General features: G+C 42.9%; 1 long non-coding RNA gene across 1 annotated transcript in view; it reads right to left on the reverse strand.

The window, feature by feature from the left end:
* LOC105501841 overlaps positions 1-17,318 on the reverse strand; it is a 42,107-nt gene that overhangs the window by 23,390 nt on the left and 1,399 nt on the right. Inside the window, exon 2 of the long non-coding RNA XR_001000247.1 lies at positions 230-370. This is a non-coding gene — a long non-coding RNA (uncharacterized LOC105501841). The remainder of the gene's footprint in view (positions 1-229; positions 371-17,318) is intronic.

The raw sequence follows: 17,318 nt of genomic DNA on the forward strand, positions 1-17,318 counted from the left end.
CCACTTAGTGTGAACATCCATATATTTCATGACAAAAATATTAATGTATTTGATTATGGGGAGCTATGCCGCAACCTGCGAGAGGTGTTACGTAATATTGGCAAATACACATGATTACCTTGATAAAATTCCCCAAATTCTGAATTTTGAAACATCTGGCCCCAAGGATTTGAGATAAGGCACTTTAACCCTATAAGATCTAGGGAGGGGGAGGTGGTAGATACCCTACCTGAGTTGGCCAGGAACAGAAGAAACCACTCAGTGAAGGGAGTAGGCATTCAAGTCTTTAGAGAGAGAGGGCTTGCTCAGGTTCAAGCCAAGGAAATCCAGTTGGGTCACTCAGCCATTAGTCCATAAGGAAGGAACAGGGCTGCAAACAGAAGACAGAATAAAGACTCAGGAGAAAGATGGAACTGAAATGGAACAAGAATAGTTTGAGAATGGGGAAATGAGAGGAAACTAGAAAGCAGTTGGAACAAGGTGTCTTTAACTGCAGTCAATTGGCTGGTGGCTGTTAGGTACCAATTGCAGTCAGGTTAGCTTTAAAGTTGGAAGATTTTGGCAGGCAGATACTGAGAGAAATGAGACACAGCCTCTGTCCTCTCTTTGCCGAGAGTCTAGAATCTGCAGGGTCCTGAGAGAATGGACAGAAATTGGAGTCACATTAGTCTGAAACAAAGATTTGGCTTTGACTTTTTTCGATCTCTGTATTTTTAAAGCTTTATTTTTAAATTGTGAAATATGCCACACATAAAGAAAAGTGCATAAATCATAAATGCACAACTTGTTCAATGAGACACCTGTGTTAATTGTTACCCAGTTAAAAATAGAATATTATCAGCATCCCTGATGCCCTACTTGTGTCCCTTCCCTAATCATAATTCCTTTCTCCCCTACTAAAAGGTAACAACTTTTTTGACTTTTCCAAAAATCACTTCCTTGCTTTTATTTATACTTGTACACCTTAGCATACATTCCTAAACATTATAGTTTTGTCAGTTACTGACTTTTATGTAATAATTCAGTATGTATGCTTTTGTTTCTGGCTTCTTTCATTCAATATTATGTTTGTGAGATTCATCCATGTTGTTGCATAAAACTGATATTGTTCCTTCTCATTGCTGTCTAATATTCCCTTTTGTGAATATGCCACAATTGAGTTCACCATTCTACTGCAGATGGGCATTTCCAGTTTGGGGCTGTTTGACTAACACTACTATGGTTATTTTTGTTTGACTTTTGGTGCACATGTGCCTGCATTTCTGTTAGTAGTGGAATCACTGAGTCATAAGCACACATTCTATTTGCTGGATGCTGCCAGTTTTTCAAAGTTTGTACCAATTTGCACTCTTCCATTGTGCCAAATCATTATTAACAGTAAGTATTGTCAGACTTTTACATTTTAATCACTCTGGTGGGTGTGCAGTGGTATCTCATTGTGGTTTGATTTGCAATTCTCTGATGACTAATGAGGTTGAGCATCTTTTCATATGTTCATTGGCCTTTTGGATATACTCTTTTGTACAATTTCCATTTAAGTCTTTTGTCCATTTTATCCTACTAGATTGTCCTTTTCATATTCATTTCTAGGAGTTCTTTATGCATTCTAGATGTAAGCTCTCTGTTATATGTGGTACAAATAAATTCGTCAGCACTGTGGCTTCCCATTTAATGCTTTTTTGAGTCTCATTTTATTCCTGTAATTTCCATCAAGCTTCCCAGGCTGAAATGTCCCCCATTTTGCTAAGGTCCTAACAAGCTCACCTGGGCCCTGAGGGATAGCTCACTAAGGCTGCAGGGCTGTTCTCTCCACCTTCCCTTCCTTCTTCCCTCCCACTTATCTGCCCTGTCTCGCTCTCCCTTCCCTCAAACTTTGCCCATTCTTGGGGGGCTGCTTATTATTCACAGATGGATAGAAACAACCGTCTTTTAGCCATGGTGCCAAAACTGTCAGATTTGCCACATGCTATTAATACGTCAGAAAACCTTCACTCTGGAAAGCACTTGGAGATTATGTAGTTCTAATGACGAGGAATCGAAAGCTCAGAGAAATTAAGTGGCTTGCCCAAGATCATACTGCAAGTTAGTGGTCAACTTAGGACTAGAACTCAGGTCTCTTGCATGCATGCCCCAGCTTTTTCCACTTCATTATGCTAAGAAAGACCAGAGCACACAGCTGCATATTGACTGGGGCATTTTTTTTTCTTCTGAAAATGAGTGCTGTCTGTGTCTGTGTAACAACGTAATCGGTAGAGACTATGGCTCATGTCTGTCTGGACCCAGGTTGAGAGATCACATCACCTCTGCTACTTTCCCATCTCCTGGCTGTCAAAGCCTGAAGGACAACAAATGGCTTGAGTAATGAGATGAGTTAAGATAGTGTCTCCCACGCTGAATTATGTGCCAGTTCAGGACTACAGGATTCTGCCACAATCCATTTACACAAGAAATTAAATTGAAGATTGCAATGTAATATTCATATATTAAATCCTGGCGGACAATCAAAGTAATTAAGGCCAAATGTTCTGAATCATCCTGTGGCATCATGAACATTCTATTGCTGGGTTTTTAGAAGGACTTATTTCTACAACCAATTATCTTGGAAATCATTAAACCTCCTTTGGAATGTGAATAATTTGAAAGCTACCATGATACCCAGTGCTACTCAAACAACTTTGTCCCCATAAAAGAATAACTTTGCTAGATAGGAGTGCTGTGTAGGCAAGGAAAGTCTGATTTTCAAGAAGCTAAGGTTAAGGGATAGGAGCCAGTCTCTGACCACCCACCTCCCTGCATTGTGTTTTTCAAAAGGAGTGGCTATATTTCATCCTAAATTGAAGGAGTTAAACTGATGCAGGCTACTGGGCTAATCCTAGCTACAGACTGATCTGCTTGCTGTGTAGTTCTATGGTTCTCACAAATACATTCTACTGATTAAAACAAAGCAAAACAGAGTTTGGAGAAAGAGGATGGCTCCGTCTAGCCCCACAATGATGAATAGGGTCAATCTTCAGACCTTCTCCACCACACCCCACCATAGGCCACCTTGTCTCTTAAAGCTTCTCCACATACCCTCATCTCTTAGTCCCTGTTCTTCTCAGCTTCCCTTTGTCCACACCTCTGTTATGCCACTCATCATAAAGTCCTTGAGTTATTTGTTGGCTCCCCTTCTGGAGTAGAAGCCCTTCAAGGGCAGGGCCTATGCTCTAATCTTTCCAGTGTTCCCACACGTGGCGCAGTGCACATGTCAGAGAAGGTGCTTTGCGTATGGTTGGTGCATGTGTGAAAGTCTAAATATATAAAAGACAAATGATCAAGAGAACTCACAAACGTATATAAATGTATCTCTGTTTGGGAATGACAGGCTTAGTGTCATGGCAGCATCAAAGAGAGGAACCGATCTTCCTTTCTCTTCCAGTAAATGTTTCAATTCTCTCCAAAACACAATGCTCTCAAACCATCACCAACAAATAAAACCCTATCATGGATAATGTGTAACTAAAAGATAAACAAAAAGTATTAAATTAATTTGTACTTTTTCAGAGTTGTACTTAGGAAACAATCAAGTTATTTTACCTGAGCTAATTATAAGACTTCTTTGCGTCTTGAATATTGCATACAAAAAAAGGTCTCTGATTCATCAGTTTTGCCAGTGGGAATAATTAAAAGTGTGCATATATAGTAATATTCCTACCAAATTATTTCTTCTTATAAATATTTATCCATAGCCTAAGTTTGTTGATGCTGAGCAGCATCAGTATTCTTTGACTTTGGTTCACATACTGCCCCCTTGACTGTACCACAATTCTGATTCACAAATGAGATTTTTGGGAGATATTGGACTGCATTTTGTTCATGTCTCTATCCTTAGTTCTAGCACAGAGCTTGGCACAGAGCACACACTCTCTGTAGAATGAATGAATGAATGAATGGAATACTAAGGGAGGCAGTAGCCTTCAGGGATGATTTGTATCAAAGTGAAGTTGTACAAAGCAAGCCCCATTCACTGCTATTCTCTTTGTGACCTGTTGGCTACAGCATCCCTGAGCTTTTAGGGCAACCTGATCCACCCACCCAACCAGCATGCCCCTTTCAAAGGCAGTTGTGCTACCCCTGCATGTGCCCAGCACTAGCCAGAGGAGTTGGTGCAGTCTGTGTGTCAGCCCAAGCCAGGTGGACACACCACCACCTGTGGCTTTCCTGGGTGGGCATCTTGAGCCCACATGTTTCACATCATCATGCACCTACCTGTCAGTGCTGGAAACTGCACCAAGAAATATTGATACTGCACAAAATCATTAAACTGGGGCCATGGCTAAATACTTATTGGGGCAGACAGTGACGCCATGTTTGCTCAGAAAATTCAATCAAGTTCTGTGCAATTACTGCGGGTTTAGATTTGAACAAATTAGCTCTTAGTCATAGAATTTCAGAATGTCAGAGCTGGAAGGACCCTTAGAATTCATCCGGCCCTGTGTAACCCTGAGGTTTTCAAACTTCGCTTTTGCAAGAAACACTTTTTAGCCAAGGAAATCTTATGACTCTCCTCTTATTCGAGTAGGGATCCTGATGCGTAGCCTCCCCTTCTCATCTGCTTCAAACTGCAGAGGTGAAAAGGAAAGTCCAGTGAAGTTAAGGAGGATCATGGCATACTGGGGAAAAAAGTTCTAGTCTTGGAGTAAGCATAAAGACAGACTCCAACTCTGTCTTAGCCAAGGGACTGATATTCAGCCATTTACACTCATGCCTGAAAGGGGTCTTTTGGACATGATCATTTAAACTGGTGAGAGAAGTCTGTTCCCAGGAGGGGAGATACAGTAACTAACAGACCCTAGCAGGAGTGAGTTTATTTAAATGAAACACATTGCTACCAACCTTCACGAAGCCTAAAGGAAAATCCCAAGGGCAGGAGACCCAGAATGGTAAATGCCCATTATTAGAGTATTTCACAAAGGCAAAGAGAAGATAGGAGGAACGGAGCTAGGCCAAACCTCCTCCTCCCACCCTGGTGGATGTCTGCTTGTGTACCTGTCTATTCACATGTCCATCTTTTGAGGTGCCTTTGTGTCATCTTCTGCAGTGGTATATCTAGTTCCTTGGCAGTTTCTGCCTGGAGCCCATCCTGTGTTCAGGTTGGCTCTCTCTTTCTGCTGTGAGTCTGTCGCTGCCTACATCTCAAATCTTTCAGCTCCTCTGTGTCCAGATGTGCTATTTTTCATGTGCTTATTTGACTCAGAATGTGTGACTGTGTCTGACTGATTTTACACCACAAGAATGGCTAACAGTGAAAGTCGGAGGGAGGGAGAAAAAAACCATTTCTGGTCCTCCTAAAGACTTCAATCTCCTCTTCTATGTTTCTTAACATTTCTCACCTATTTTTTTCCCAGTATTCTTATCTCCCTCATCCTTTTTTCTTTCACTGTGTTCCTTTATCTCTGGTTGTTCTATTTTTATATTTCTCTATATACTTTTCTTTTGTATTTTATTTATTTCTTCCCTTTCTCTTCCCCTACTTGTTTTCTCTCTAGATTTGTGTTTTCCCATATATTTTCCTTTTTTCTTATTTTTTTCTTTCTCTATATAACTTTTCCCATTTTTGGGGATTCTTTCTGAGTCTGCTTTTGTTTATTTTTCTTCTTTTCTTTTCTTTTTCCTTCCTTCCTTCCTTCCTTCCTTCCTTCCTTCCTTCTTTCCTTCTTCCTTCCTTCCTTCCTTCTTTCCTTCCTTCCTTCCTTCCTTCCTTCATTCCTTCCTTTCTTTTCTTTTCTTTTCTTTCTTTCTTTCCCTTTTTTTTTCAGGGTTTCACTTTGTCACCCAGGCTGGAGCACAGTGGCATGATCATAGCTCGCTGCAGCCTTGACCTCCTGGGCTCCAGCGATCCTCTTACCTCACCCTCCTGAGTAGCTGGAGCTATAGGTGCACGCCAAAACACCCTGTTAATTAAAAAAAAAAAATTCTATTGATGGGGTCTTGCTATGTTGCCCAGGCTGGTCTTGAACTCGTGGGCCCACCTCTGCCTTTCAAAGTGCTGGGATTACAGGCGTGAGCCACCGCACTAGCTACTTCTTACTCTTTCTTCTTTTCCTCTTAGCTCCTATTTCTGGGTTTCTCTTTTAACTGTATTCCTTTTCCTCCATGTGTCTCTTTTCTGTGATCCTTTATTTTATTCATTTTCTTTCCCTGTCTTTCTCCATGTCCTGTTTTTCTGTTTCTCTTTCTCTTGCCCATTCTTCTCATCTCTCTGTCAGTACCTCCTTGTGTATGAATCTATCAGCCTCTTTTGTGCTTTGTTCTCCCCAAAGATGCTTCAGACATTAGGAGAGGGAAGGAGTTACCCTTTTCTGCCCTGGGCTGGGCTGTGGGTGGGTGGGGTTCATTATCTGTCTTTTCACTCAAGGATGGGTGGGGTCGTTTGCTGCTCCCTGGAACCTAACAAACACATCCTTGTTCCCCACCCCCAGGACCCCATCTGCAGAGTCACACTGTGACTCCAGCTGCTGCGCTGCTTGCATTCCCTGCACGTCCCATGCAGAGTGATGAGCCCCCAGGTGCAGTGGGAGAATTCATCAGCCACCTGACAGGGCTAACAATTTACTCCTGAGAAATAATCCATATCCAGATAATGGATCACCCCTGACTCCCTGAGACCATTTGTCTTGGCACTTAAATGGCACCAGAATCCAGGGGCAGAGCTAGGCACTGTATCCCAGGTTCATTGGTAGATGAATAGGCTGGAATAATAATGTTAAGAATTATGATAAGGAACACTTTGCATTTGCATGGTGCTTTTAAACTCTATAGATTTGGAGGAGATTAACCTTCCTTGGCTCATCTCTTTCGCATCTCACACACTGTGGACCCTGCTTGCAGATTCAGAAACAGGGGAATTTTAGTGACTCACCCAGTCTCATCTAGCCTGTTACTGGCAGAAATTGGAGGAAAACTGTTTCCTGACTTCCTGAGACTCTTTCCTCTGAATGCTACATGGCCTTCCAATCTCTGGGTCCCACTGTTTTTATCCAAGAAATGGAAGCCGATACTAAAAGACAGTATACTGGAAGGGTTCATAGATCTGGCTTTGAATCCTGGCTCTGCATTAGCTAGCTGTGTGGCCTTGGGCAGGCTGCTTACTCACTAGAAACTACATCCTCCTCTTTAAAGTAGGGATCCAAATAAACCTTCCTCGTAGGACTATTATGAGGATGAAGAGAAATTATGCATGCAAAGTGCTTATTATAGTGCCTTCCTTATAGTAAAAGCTCCATGAATGTTAGCTATGATTATTACTACTGCCTGTCTCTTTGCAGGATGCTAAGTGAACTCATACAAATGCATGAGAAAATTGGTCTAGAGGAGGGGAAGAGATAATTGGTGGCTTCCACATAAGTGTCCCTGAGGCCATTGATGGGGGAAGGGATGAGGAAGAGGGAATTCTGATTGCGGGAGGAACTACAGATTCTGCTTGGGGTGGGAGGTCCTGCCAGCTCCGGGAACAGCCAAAGAGAAGGAAGGAGATTGGGGATCTGTGTTCAGGCTCCAAACATATTTCATTGCTCGGCAGGATCAATTGTTGGCCTTCAGTCCCAGCCAGCTAAGGTTCCCGTTCTCAGGGTCTCAGCTGTTTCTGTTTCCCTGGGGTGGTTCCCTTTCCCAAAAACTGGACAGAGGAATATTTCTTTGGGGGAATATCGAAGCCCAAAAGGTTTTGTGGAAGGCCAGCACAAATGAAAAATAATGAATTCTTGTGCAGGAGCCTTTTGCGTAAATGGGAGTTCACAGTACAAATGTAAGAAATGTTATTAATATTCCCAATAATAACAGTAATGATCACTCTTTAAAGCTTGTTCTATGGAGTGCCACTGCTAGAGGTTGACACATCATCTTGGATGGTGCAAAACATCCCCAGGGTCCATCTGCATTCAGAACCACAGCCCACATTCTTCTCTCCCTTTACGGAGACCCCGCTCTCCCAGAGTCACACACATAATTTAGCCTTCGGTGAAATGATTCTGACGCTATAGAGGCTCCCTGGAGAATGGATGCTGTGCGGAGGCGGGCAGTGTGGGCTCCTGACTTCAAGCTGCAGCAAGGCGAGGAATTGATACATCTCCTAAGCTCCAAGGGCTCAACTCCTTTGGAGATGAGAAGGGCTTTGTCAAAGTCTGATGGTTATTAATAATTCTCTCAACTGAAGAGAGCCCCGTGCTTATCAATTGACAAGTATTTAGTGAGAACCCTCTGTGGGGGATCTAAAGAGGTTTGGCAGAGCTGACAATGTAGTTGAGGAGACAGACCACAGACATAGAAAGATTATTGACAATGAAAGCAGTCCCTTCAACAAAGAGATGCTAGCAGCCGAAGCGAAGTGGAAAAAAATGTAGAGTCAGGAGACCTGACATTACAATCTCTCTGAGACTTGGTTTCCCTATCCTCTTAGAAAGGCAGCCTGCTATCATTGAAAGAATATTCACTTTGGAGTCAGACCAACCTGACTTAAAATTTCAATTACCTCAGAAACTAACTAGGGGTCATTGAACCAGTTACTTAACTCCTATGAGGCACAATTACCTTATGTATAAATTGAGATATAATAATAGCCCCCACCTCATAATGTTGTGGTGAGAATTAAATGAAAGCACACATGTAAAACACTAAACATAATGCCTGGCACACGGTAAACATTTAATAATCTGTTCTTCTTATTATAATATGCAAGGGGAAAGGCAGAGAATGTTTGGAAATAGAAGGGTTTTATTTTCCTCTTCAGCTCTTTATATGCGTGACATTAAATTTCATATGAATGCAAACCAAAAAATACTTATATGTAAACAATAATTATAATATCACTGTATGATACCTTTTATATGCCTCCCCAGTATTGCTCACTAAACTTGGTATGATCAAATTTACAGAACAATGAAATAGCAGAGGAGGCAAATTATATGCTCCTTGTGATCTTGAATTCCTTTCTGAGCTTCAGTTTTCCCATCTGTATAATGTGGCTAAGAACACATACTTCACAGTGCTGTTGTGAAAATTAAATTAAAATGTGTATAAAGCACTTGGCACAGAATAGGCAGAAAACAAACATTAGCTCCCTCCTCTTCTCTCATCTATAAAAATGAGAATAAGAAAAAATCATCCTCACAGGGTTATGATGAGGATGAAGACAGGCAAATACACAGGAAATGCTTGTAAACTGTAAGATCTTCCATAATAGTCTTTACAGAACATTTGAAGTGTACCAGCCATTGTGCAATTAACAAATGTTAATCAATTAGGTAAACATTACTTAAGTGTCTACTATATGGAGGACACTATTTTAGGTATTGTGAGTGATCCAGAAAGATAAGGGCCATCAGAGTAGATGAGCCCCTCCACATAAGAATAGAGCATTGAGGACGGGACCTGAGCAATGCTCCCATTTAGGGTACCAAAGGAAAATACAGAGCTAGAAGGAGAAATCAGAGGTAAGAACACCAGTATAGCACAGTGTCGTCAGAGCCAAGGGAAGAGTGAGTTTCAATAAATAGAGACTTACAATGTAGCATTGTGCAGAGAATGAAAATCAAAATAGGACAGAGATGTGTCCCCTTGGAGTAGGCCTCCAGAAAAACATTGGTAACAGTATTGAGAGGGGCTGTGTGTGTGCAAATATGGAGGGGGTAGGAGCTGTCTTGCGTGGATGGCAGGAGTGTTTGGGGAAAAGTAAGGTGAGCATGTCTAGAATACTCTTTCAAGGTGTTAAGGACTAAGGCTGAGAAAGGAAGGACGGATGATAGCTAGGAGGGGCGCAGGGTTGGGGGAAGATTGTTTCCATATGGGAACGTTTCAATGTTTTTGTGGACTACGAGGAAGAAGAAGCCCACAGGGAAAGAAAAGATTAATAAGTAGATGACAGAGAGGATTACTGAACACGCAGAAGAAGAATCCTGAGAGATGAGACCTGGGAGTTTTGACTGAGAGCAGAGGCGTTTTCCATTAATAAGGAGAAAGAGATCATGGGGTAGCAAATGGCTGTCAAGTGGCCAAGAGGGCTAAGAGTTGACAAGGAGCCACTGCATCTAGAATTAGGAAGGCCTCAAGAGTGGAAGTGGAGTGGAAAGAGGTAAAATAGTGAGTTGATGGTAGACACTACACATTTGAGAAGTTTTGCAGACCCATGAGCAAGTAGAGCAAGGCTAAGTGAGAGATTATGCTTTATGGGGAGGTTTGAGATGTGCGTAAGAAGGAAGGAGTCAGTGGAAGAGAAGACGTAAAAGAGGGTCAGAGGTTTCTTGGTGACTGAGGTGGCAGCAGCAGAAGGGGCCGAGCTTCAGAATACTAGTGAGGAGAACCCCAGAGAGGATCCTTTTTTCCTTTGAGGTGGGAGGAAAGGACAAAAAAGCCAGAGGAACCAACATTCTGCACCTGGTCCTTGAACCTGACCTTGGACACTGTTGACCCCAAAACTTTCAGGGCATCTCATGATCACTGAGTAGATTTGAGGGACTGTCTCTGAGGACAGAAAGGTGTGTGATTTGGAGAATATACTTGTGGCTTTTTCCCTAGGGAGATGGCAGAGCGCTGTAGCCCCAGTCCCAGGATACCAGGCCCCAGAGCCTGGTCCAGTGAGGAGGGCCTACAGTCCATGACCTATACCCATGTTACACAATCTCTTCCTTCCCTGTCACTGAAACTGCCACCCCAGAGCCACTTTTAAAAATGAAGTCAGGGTCCACAGTCACTCAGAGACTTAAGTGTTCCTCTATTTGTTAAGGCACTGGGGGCCTTAAGTTTCTTCTGGCCAGAAGTTTCCTTATTAGGGGCAAAAGGAAAGGCTTTCTGAATATACCCTGGTCTTCACCTATTCAACATGTGTGCACAGCCTGCCAAATGCATCAAATGGCCGTCCTGCCACTTGACCCAGCGTCAGCTGCAGCCCCTCTTCTCCAGCATGGCTGCTCTCTGGTCCTAGGCAGATGCATCTCTGATGACACCTTCCTGCCTTACCGCTTAGTTTTCAATCTCATAACTCCCCTGGGATCTGAAGGGTAGAACAGCAGGACAGTTATAAGCCCTGGTGCTTGATAGCAGGAGAGGGTGTTGGGCCACAGAAGTCAGAAGAGGGGGTCCTTGGGCGGGGCCCAGACCCAAAGTAGCTCAGAAGATAAAGTCAGTCCTTGGTATCTTTTGTTCTAGGGCCAATTTTGGTGTTCTTAGGCCTGGGATGGAGGAATGCAGGGAGGGAAGGGCAAACAACCCCTTAGTTAGGGAAACCTAGGGCTCTGGAGCTAGCCTTGCATCTTTGTTTAAGGCGTGGGTTGTCCCAAGATTGAGTTATAACGGAGAAAGGCCTATTTGCATTGACAAATGGCACTTAATGAAGGGAATGATTAAACGTGAGGAAGCTACAGGCTCAGAAATGTCAGTGGTTGTTGTACAAGAGAATTCCTTTATTGCACGTTCCTCTCCCCCTTCTCCCTCGTCCTTTTTGTCCCCTCCCGCTATTGCTCATCTTCCTTCTCCTCTGCCCTCTTCCTGCTTGCTTCATCCACCTCCACCCACAGCAACTGATGAGATTTCTCATGATCTACAGTCAAATGCCATTATCCCGACAGGCTCACGAGGGTCCACCTAAGCTGTCCCATGAACCAATCCTGTGAGTAGACAGACCAGGGGACGCAGCGGGCAGGCAGCCCCCTCACGAGTAATGGCAGTTAAACCAATAAACCAGAGTGGCTGTCCCTAAAATAATCAATAAATCACTTGGGGTCCAAAAGAGGTGGAAAGCTCCCCAGCAAACAGTGCTCAGGATATTTTCCATGACCTTCTCTACCTTGAATGTCCATGGCACACTAGCCGGGTGGGCCAGGACTGACTCTGCTCTCAAGGTGCCGCTCCCAGATTCCGCCTGGCCCTCTCAGTTTCATAGGGAGGTAATTCATTCCAATGGGATGTGACAGGTGCCATCTTCAGGCGCCTGGCTCAGATCCCAGCAGCAGGGACTGTCGCTGACTGCAAATCCCCCAAGTGCCACGCTGGTCTGAAGAAAGCAAGCCCTGGGGTGGGCAGATGACCTTTCAAGAACCCAGGAAGCCAAAGTGGGATAGCAGTGTGATGTAATGGACCGAGCCCTGGACTAGGATGCTGGACACCTGGCTTTTAGTCCCTTTTCAGCCACTAACTTGCTAGGCGATGTTGGGTAAGTCACTTTCCCTTCCTGGATCTCAGTGCCCCCTTCCCACCAGCCCCCGTGATGAGAGGAGGTTGGACTAGCTTATCTCTAATGGCACTTTCAACCCTGATAAGCAAGTTTTGAAATTAAAGGAAACATTATTTTAGGAAAATTGCCAGCTCTAATTAGAATTTGTTTAAGGACTCCTCTCGGGCTCTAATTTAAGCTGCTTTGCCATCAAATCCTTCACCCTAAACTCCAATGCAGTACAGGCAGCCACTTACCAGCACCCAAGCTCCATCTAAGACATCACAACCACTCACAGGTGTAACCTTCCCCTCCAGCGGAGCTAGTTCTGTGTTTGGGGCCAGGTCATCCTGATGGAGTCCTGAGGTAGAGCCCTGTGGGAGGGATGTACCACTAACTCTCAAATTTTAGAGTAAACCGGTGGAGTGGCTGCCTGGGAGGAGATTCCCCTTAACTTTGTATTTTCAGACTTTTAAACATAAGGTAAATTTGAAAGAACAGCACAATAAATACTTGTGTGTGTGTATATACATATGCACAATAAATTCTCTATATAATATAAAGATATATATTTATCTATCTATATAATATGAATATATAAACATATAGAGATAGCGAGAGAGTCAAATATATATATATATATATACACTTGAAAATATGTTGCAGATATCATGACATTTCATGACTAAGAATGAAATGTTCTTAGCTGGGGAGATTCTCAGGCTTTCTAAGGGCTTTGGAATTCTCAGCAAGGTGAAAGTCTCCAAGTTTTGGAGTCCAGGGGAGGGGTCAAGAGACATATAAGATCTAAGGCCAGATTTTAGGCTGGATATGGCTAGTGTGAGAGGGAACCCTGCACAAAAGAAGGAAGCACAAAAGTGGTTCAAGAACAGGTTCCAAACAAACAAAAAAGGCAGTGACTTTAGGCAAGTCACTCCCCTTCCTCAAACTTCAGTTTCTTCCTCTATAAAATGAGGGTTGTGCTAATCTCTGTCCTGCCAACCTCCCAAAGCTGTATGCAATTCAGATTGAAAATACATATGAGAGTACGTCGGGAGCTGATACACTTAAATATATAAAGGCAAGTGCTTTGCAGGGATGACCTTCAGAGGTAGTAAAGCCCAGGAGTCTATGGTAATACATAGAAGTGGACAGTCCCCCTGCTGAGCCCCTAAACTCTTGTTATCAGAAGCCATAGAATTTTCATCTAGAATGGAAATGTCAGTGGCTTGCATGTCTTGTAGTTTTTCAAAGGCATAAGCACACACTTGAGTTTTTTCTAGTTCTTTTTTCAGATAACTCCATTTTCTTATTGATTATGGCACAAAACTAAAAGAAAACCTCCTCATGCTTTTTGTTCTTTCTGACTTTTTTTTCTGTGCCCCCCTTAGTTCCCACTATTCTCCCTACCCCACCCTGTCGAGACTTCTGGAGTTGGAAAATTCTCTCATCCTGCCTACCCCTAGCTCAAAGAGCAAAATGCTTTACAAAATTAAGTGAGCATTTGGGATTTTTAACTTGATTTTATCTTTTCATTCAACCAGAGGGGTATGTGTGTGGGAGATGCACTTGTCAACTAAAAGCAATTTTTCTGCCTCCTTGGGGACTGAAGCGTAATCGTTGCTCTGTCTTTCTGGTGTCAGGATGAAACTTGCATTTTCCTGAGTGGTGTCAGCACACTGACAGACAGCTCCTGGGATCTAGCAAGGAGTACCGAAAAAGAATGGGCAGGGGGCAAGAGATGTGGAGGCTGGTCTCAGCTCATGTCTTCTCCCCTAGGTGACTTTGGGATAGTCACTTACTTTGCCTCACTTTTCTAAATCTAAGAAAATGGGAATAATTCTCTCCCATATCTACCTCACAAAGATGGTGCCAGGACTTTGTCAGGTTTCAGTGATATGAAAATGTTTAGAATTAATAGAGCTATGGGGAAAAAGTGCTGTGGAAGGAGTGTACCCCTAGAAATGCTGTTAAGTAGCTAGAAAGGAACTTCAAGATTTCTCTGTATAACCCCATTTGAGAAATGAGGAAACTGAGGCCCTTCTGAGGTTCAAAGCGGTCCCCTGAAGCACCCATGATTTAACTGACACGTTTACCATTTGCCCAGTTAAGTCTTTCACAAATAGAAAACCAGGGAGGCAGGGTCTTGAGGCCCTGGGGCTTGGAGTCCCTTTTACAGAACAAATATGATCCCTGTGCGCTCTGTGTGGACCTTATGATAGGGCTTCTCAAAAGGACATGCTGGGGGGGGGGGGGCAGGGTGCTGATCTGCCAATTCCCTTCATGGGCCCAGAGATAAGTACTTTGTTATCTCATTCCTGAAAATGCAGAGACTTTCCTAACAATCTGTAGAGCAGAGGTGTCCAAGTTTTTGGCTTCCCTGGGCCACTTTGGGAGAAATGTTGGGCCATACATAAAATACACTAACACTAATGATAGCTGATAAGGTAAAACAAACGGCAAAAGAATCTTATAATGTTTTAAGAAAGTTTACACATTTGTGTTGGGCCGCATCCAAAGCTGTCCTGGGTTGCATGTAGCCCGTGGGTCATGTGTTGGACAAGCCTGCTGTAGAGGGAGGTGGGCGGCAGGACTGAGATTCCCACTTCATAGAGGAGGAGCCTGAGGCTCATGTTGGGAAGCAGACACACATTCACCCAGCCAGTCAGCCAGTAAGTCCAGCCTCACTCTTGGTATTTTAACTGCCCTTTCCACTGTGCTCTCTTGCCTGATGCAAGGAACCCAACAAGCAGAAAGTTCAAATGAAATAATCTGACTGGGAAGTGCTATGTAGACACATACTCAAGGATTCTTAGAAAATCCAAATGAATGACTTGTATGGAGTATGCTCATTTTGAACACACCTAGGCCCTGTGAGGAGTCAAGTTTCAAGGTTTGGTCAATTTTCCATGCTATGTATTTCCCCATGCACCCAAAAGAAGTAGAGTGGGGTTAAAGTGACCAGTTTCCCCGTTTGGTTGCCCCAGTGTTTCTTGTGGCTAGGGTGCCGCAGTGTTCCCTGTAGCTAGGGTGCAATGGGAGGGTTTGCAGGGAAAGACTTCTTTCTTCTACATTAGAGTTTCTCTAGCTTTAATGGGCATAAAACCCTCATGAAGGGCCTGTTAAAAGTACTATTTTCTAGTCTCCATGCCCAGAAATTCTTGTTTAGTAGGACTGGAGTGGGATCAGGGAATCTGCATTGTTATATGACATTCCAAGTGATTCTGATGCATCTGGTCCAATGGATTGTACTTTGGGAAACACTGATCCACGACAAGGTTTAAGGGCCTTTAATTCCTACAGTCCCATTTAAGTAGCAATTATATGCCCCGGTGTCAAGCACTTTTGGGCTTCAGGAAAAAAGTTAAGAAGGTCTGAAGCCTATCTTCTAAAAGTCAGCAAACCCCCAGATTCACTACATCATTGTGGCTAAAGACCTCTGGGAAGACAATGACCCAAGCTAGGTGCAGGATACTTGGCTTTTAATTGTAATTACAATAGAAGACGCTTAAGAAGCAGCAAACTGTCAAGCTGTAGGTCTTGGACTGTCAGAGTGAGGACAAAGATGTCCTATGTGTCCCTTGTGAGCACATACTGTGGGATGAGGATTACAGGTCCAGGCTAGCAAGTTCCTGGCTGCTCAAGGGGGGCACTAAGAACTCCTAGGTCCTCAGAAAGGAGGAGTCATAACTTGTTACGTGCCCCTGCACAGGAAGGAAATTCTGCATTTTACTCACAGGCCAACTTTCTCAGCCTTTTCTGGGTCACCAAAGCCAGCCCAAGTGCCCTGTGCCACTGGCACAACCCCAACCTAAAGGCCCTCGTCATTCCCCTGTCTAGCCTAGTCCTTTATTCAGCAGAGACAAAGTTGTAGATTTTTTTCTAAGTAGGATTTTCTAACTCCAGAAAATAATATATGTTTATTAAAGAAAAACTGGAGAATACTAAGATATGAAAATAATAAAACAGTTAAAAATTGCCCATAATTGCATTACCTAAATACAATCACGACTCAGATTCTAGTGTGTTTCCTTTTAGCCTTTTATTCTGTATATAGGTTTATTATTTATTTGTGCTGTTTATATTACAGTGTGCACACATTTTGCATCCTGCCTTTTTTTCATTTAAAAGTATCATATGCGTATTTTCAGATTATCATATAAGCTTCTAAATTATACACTTAAAAATAATTGCATAATAATTCATTGAGTGAATCAACATTATTTGCATAGCTCAATATCTGGCACCTAGAGGACATTTGACAAATATTTGTTGTATGAATTAATGGATTGATGGATGAATGCATTTCCTTATTATGTCTATTATGTCCTTCTACCCCAGGACATTTAGTTAAGGATAAAGATTTTCAAAGGGAATGTAACACTAAGTAATTAAGTGGCAGAGTAGGCAAGTCAAAGAAAAGGGACAGGGCAAAACTGCTAACTTAGTTACTAAATCAATTTTTTAAACACTTCTGACCTCTGTATTTTCTCTTCTCTTTTTTCCCAAAAGAGTAGATGCTTTGGTCCACCTGGAGCTTTTTCCATAGCTATTAATATACCCATTTTACAGATGAGGAAACTAAGCTTCAGCGAGATTAAATAGCCCTCCCAAGATTACATGGCTAGAACACAGCAGAATTGAGCTTCCAATCTAGGTTTGTGAGTTTCTGTAGCTTTGTTCCTTTACTACATTACACCTCTTGAGGAAAAGGCAACAAAGAAGGACAGCTGTCATGGGTTTGTACCTCATGTAGAGCTGCCCTGGAAGCAGAGCAATTTCAGTTTCCAAGGACTCTTGGATTGGACCAGGCAGGCAGATTTTGTGCCATGAGGGAGCCCAAAAAAAGCTCATTCAGTTGGGAAAAAAAGGAACCCATTGAGGCCCTTTCAAAAGCTGGTGCTGGATAAGCTCATGGGAAGAGGTAAGGCTGAGATTTCAATATCCCGGGCCTGAAACTGGACATTTCTAGATGTCAGGCTTGTTTGGCTTGGATGACTAAGTATTTGTAAAGCAGAAATTGGTAAAAGAGCAGATCTGGTGAGTGTTTGTTGTCTGTGATTGCTTTTAGAAAACAGATAAAATTGGAAATGATTTAGAAATTGGTACAAAGGCAGAGAGGTACCATGTTTCC

The sequence above is a fragment of the Colobus angolensis genome, unplaced genomic scaffold (genome assembly GCF_000951035.1).
Source record: "Colobus angolensis palliatus isolate OR3802 unplaced genomic scaffold, Cang.pa_1.0 Scaffold751, whole genome shotgun sequence".
NCBI classification, from domain to species: Eukaryota; Metazoa; Chordata; class Mammalia; order Primates; family Cercopithecidae; genus Colobus; species Colobus angolensis.